This window comes from Tasmannia lanceolata, unplaced genomic scaffold (assembly GCF_043159265.1).
Source record: "Tasmannia lanceolata isolate RefF3 unplaced genomic scaffold, GAP_Taslan_0.1 ptg000119l, whole genome shotgun sequence".
Taxonomy (NCBI): domain Eukaryota; kingdom Viridiplantae; phylum Streptophyta; class Magnoliopsida; order Canellales; family Winteraceae; genus Tasmannia; species Tasmannia lanceolata.
The window spans coordinates 595001-600000 of record NW_027518795.1 but is presented as its reverse complement, the minus strand read 5'-3'; positions in this window follow the sequence as shown (position 1 = coordinate 600000).

Here is a 5000-nt window from a genome sequence, read left to right as displayed (position 1 = left end):
TCGGTTGCGAAGACCATGGGACCAGAGCCATGGCACGTCGGATGATGGCTCCAGCTGGCGCCCCGGCACTTTCTGTGGCATTGATGCTCGGTTTCAAAGACAAACGTGCGCAGGGCCAGGGGACCGCGGATGACTGCTCGTGCTGGCCCCGTTGGGCGGCATTGATGGTCGGTTGCAAAGAAAATGCGCGATTGCTCGTGTCAGGGCCCGGCAAGCCAAGGCCAAGCGAGCCATGGCACGTCGGATGATGGCTCCAGCTGGCGCCCCGGCACTTTCTGTGGCATTGATGCTCGGTTTCAAAGACAAACGTGCGCAGGGCCAGGGGACCGCGGATGACTGCTCGTGCTGGCCCCGTTGGGCGGCATTGATGGTCGGTTGCAAAGAAAATGCGCGATTGCTCGTGTCAGGGCCCGGCAAGCCAAGGCCAAGCGAGCCATGGCACGTCGGATGATGGCTCCAGCTGGCGCCCCGGCACTTTCTGTGGCATTGATGCTCGGTTTCAAAGACAAACGTGCGCAGGGCCAGGGGACCGCGGATGACTGCTCGTGCTGGCCCCGTTGGGCGGCATTGATGGTCGGTTGCAAAGAAAATGCGCGATTGCTCGTGTCGGGGCCTGGCAAGCCAAGGCCAAGCGAGCCATGGCAACGCGGATGATGGCTCGCTAGTGCTGGCGCCGTGCACAGTGGCCTCGCACACTCGCCCTGCACGCTTCCCTTGCACGCAGCCTTGCACACTAGCCTCGCATGCGAGCCTTGCACCCTAGCCATGCAAACTAGCCTTGCACGGTAGCCATGCACACAAGCCGTGCACATTAGCCATGCGCACAAGCCCCGCACACTAGCCTTGCGCACAACCCTTGCACACAAGCCATGCACTCGAGCAATGCACACAAGCCTTGCACTCAAGCAATGCACACAAGCCCTGGACACTAGCCTTGCACACGGGCCTGGCACACAAGCCTTGGGCACTAGCCTTGCGCACTAGCGTTCCACATGAGCCTTGCACACTAGCCTTGGACACTAGCCTTGCACACAGGCCTTGCACACTAGGCATGCTTGGGCGAGCTGATCCCGCATCAAGTCGACGGGTCTAGGCATTCTTGGGCGCAGATCCCGCATCGTCTCGTCGCGTCTGGGCGCAAACACGTCGCGTCTCGTTGCGTCTTCAGAAGTCGTCGCTAACAGCACCTTTGGTTGCCACTGGTGGTTAGGCTGGTTGGTTGCGCAAACCCTATAGGAGGGTGGCATGCTGGTGGGCGTTTTTGCCCGGATAGGCACTAGAATGTGCAGATTTTGGGCGTTTTTGCCTGGATAGGCTAAGGAATGGGCATGCTTTGGGCGTTTTTGCCCGGATAGGCACCGGAATGCTTGGCCTTGGCTTGTCCTAGCAAGGCATTGCTGGGTTGGGCTCCCTTGGCCTTTTGGGCGCCTTGGACGATGTCTTGCGAAGACCATGGGCACAAGGCCATGGCATATGGTGAGGAAAGGACCACGGTTGCCAAGGTTAGGCACCGGAATGCTTGGCCTTGGCTTGCCAAAGCAGGGCATTGCTGGGTTGGGCTCCCTTGGCCTTCCGGGCGCCTTGGACACTGTCTTGGGAAGACCATGGGCACAAGGCCATGGCATATGGTGGGGAATGGACCACGGTTGCCAAGGCTAGGCATATAGAGAGGAATCGCATTTTTGCCCGGATAGGCACCGGAATGCTTGGCCTTGGCTTGCCATAGCAGGGCATTGCTGGGTTGGGCTCCCTTGGCCTTCCGGGGGCCTTGGACGCTGTCTTGGGAAGACCATGGGCACAAGGCCATGGCATATAGTGAGGAATGGACCACGGTTGGCAAGGCTAGGCATATAGAGAGGAATGGACCACGGTTGCCAAGGTTGCGCAAGTTTTGGGCATTTTTTGCCCGGATATGCCCAAGTATGCCCCGATAGGCCCGTTACGCCCCGGTATGAACGCGTATGCCCGGATAGACTCGGTATGCCTTGGGATACATGCGTATGCCCCGATAGGCTTGGTACGCCCCGATATGCGCACGTGTGCCCCAGTAGGGCTCGGTATGCCCCGGTATGTACGCGTGTGCCCCGATAGGCCCGGTATGCCCCGATATGCACACGTGTGCCCCAATAGGGGTCGGTATGCCCCGGTAGGTACGCGTGTGCCCCGTAATGCACGTTTCGCAGATCTCCCCGCATGTCCCGCCCCTATATGTAATACTTACTTACTTACTTACTTTCTTTCTTGCTTGCTTGCTTGCTTGCAATGGTTGGGAGTGCCCGGCATGCCCCGCTGCAGAGACCAAGGGCGCAATGACTTGGCACCGCGGATGCCGGGACTCCGGCACTTCCCGTGGCACTGATGGTTGGTTCCAAAGACAAAAGGCCGTGCAAGGCCACCGCACCGCGGATGATTTTGCTCGTGCTGGCGCCGTTGTGTGGCCAAAGAACATGCGCGAATGCTCGTGTCGGAAGGGTTGGTGTCCTGGCCCCGCGGGTGTCACGAATGCTCGGTTGCGAAGACCATGGGACCAGAGCCATGGCACGTCGGATGATGGCTCCAGCTGGCGCCCCGGCACTTTCTGTGGCATTGATGCTCGGTTTCAAAGACAAACGTGCGCAGGGCCAGGGGACCGCGGATGACTGCTCGTGCTGGCCCCGTTGGGCGGCATTGATGGTCGGTTGCAAAGAAAATGCGCGATTGCTCGTGTCGGGGCCCGGCAAGCCAAGGCCAAGCGAGCCATGGCACGTCGGATGATGGCTCCAGCTGGCGCCCCGGCACTTTCTGTGGCATTGATGCTCGGTTTCAAAGACAAACGTGCGCAGGGCCAGGGGACCGCGGATGACTGCTCGTGCTGGCCCCGTTGGGCGGCATTGATGGTCGGTTGCAAAGAAAATGCGCGATTGCTCGTGTCGGGGCCTGGCAAGCCAAGGCCAAGCGAGCCATGGCAACGCGGATGATGGCTCGCTAGTGCTGGCGCCGTGCACAGTGGCCTCGCACACTCGCCCTGCACGCTTCCCTTGCACGCAGCCTTGCACACTAGCCTCGCATGCGAGCCTTGCACCCTAGCCATGCAAACTAGCCTTGCACGGTAGCCATGCACACAAGCCGTGCACATTAGCCATGCGCACAAGCCCCGCACACTAGCCTTGCGCACAACCCTTGCACACAAGCCATGCACTCGAGCAATGCACACAAGCCTTGCACTCAAGCAATGCACACAAGCCCTGGACACTAGCCTTGCACACGGGCCTGGCACACAAGCCTTGGGCACTAGCCTTGCGCACTAGCGTTCCACATGAGCCTTGCACACTAGCCTTGGACACTAGCCTTGCACACAGGCCTTGCACACTAGGCATGCTTGGGCGAGCTGATCCCGCATCAAGTCGACGGGTCTAGGCATTCTTGGGCGCAGATCCCGCATCGTCTCGTCGCGTCTGGGCGCAAACACGTCGCGTCTCGTTGCGTCTTCAGAAGTCGTCGCTAACAGCACCTTTGGTTGCCACTGGTGGTTAGGCTGGTTGGTTGCGCAAACCCTATAGGAGGGTGGCATGCTGGTGGGCGTTTTTGCCCGGATAGGCACTAGAATGTGCAGATTTTGGGCGTTTTTGCCTGGATAGGCTAAGGAATGGGCATGCTTTGGGCGTTTTTGCCCGGATAGGCACCGGAATGCTTGGCCTTGGCTTGTCCTAGCAAGGCATTGCTGGGTTGGGCTCCCTTGGCCTTTTGGGCGCCTTGGACGATGTCTTGCGAAGACCATGGGCACAAGGCCATGGCATATGGTGAGGAAAGGACCACGGTTGCCAAGGTTAGGCACCGGAATGCTTGGCCTTGGCTTGCCAAAGCAGGGCATTGCTGGGTTGGGCTCCCTTGGCCTTCCGGGCGCCTTGGACACTGTCTTGGGAAGACCATGGGCACAAGGCCATGGCATATGGTGGGGAATGGACCACGGTTGCCAAGGCTAGGCATATAGAGAGGAATTGCATTTTTGCCCGGATAGGCACCGGAATGCTTGGCCTTGGCTTGCCATAGCAGGGCATTGCTGGGTTGGGCTCCCTTGGCCTTCCGGGGGCCTTGGACGCTGTCTTGGGAAGACCATGGGCACAAGGCCATGGCATATAGTGAGGAATGGACCACGGTTGGCAAGGCTAGGCATATAGAGAGGAATGGACCACGGTTGCCAAGGTTGCGCAAGTTTTGGGCATTTTTTGCCCGGATATGCCCAAGTATGCCCCGATAGGCCCGTTACGCCCCGGTATGAACGCGTATGCCCGGATAGACTCGGTATGCCTTGGGATACATGCGTATGCCCCGATAGGCTTGGTACGCCCCGATATGTGCACGTGTGCCCCAGTAGGGCTCGGTATGCCCCGGTATGTACGCGTGTGCCCCGATAGGCCCGGTATGCCCCGATATGCACACGTGTGCCCCAATAGGGGCCGGTATGCCCCGGTAGGTACGCGTGTGCCCCGTAATGCACGTTTCGCAGATCTCCCCGCATGTCCCGCCCCTATATGTAATACTTACTTACTTACTTACTTTCTTTCTTGCTTGCTTGCTTGCTTGCAATGGTTGGGAGTGCCCGGCATGCCCCGCTGCAGAGACCAAGGGCGCAATGACTTGGCACCGCGGATGCCGGGACTCCGGCACTTCCCGTGGCACTGATGGTTGGTTCCAAAGACAAAAGGCCGTGCAAGGCCACCGCACCGCGGATGATTTTGCTCGTGCTGGCGCCGTTGTGTGGCCAAAGAACATGCGCGAATGCTCGTGTCGGAAGGGTTGGTGTCCTGGCCCCGCGGGTGTCACGAATGCTCGGTTGCGAAGACCATGGGACCAGAGCCATGGCACGTCGGATGATGGCTCCAGCTGGCGCCCCGGCACTTTCTGTGGCATTGATGCTCGGTTTCAAAGACAAACGTGCGCAGGGCCAGGGGACCGCGGATGACTGCTCGTGCTGGCCCCGTTGGGCGGCATTGATGGTCGGTTGCAAAGAAAATGCGCGA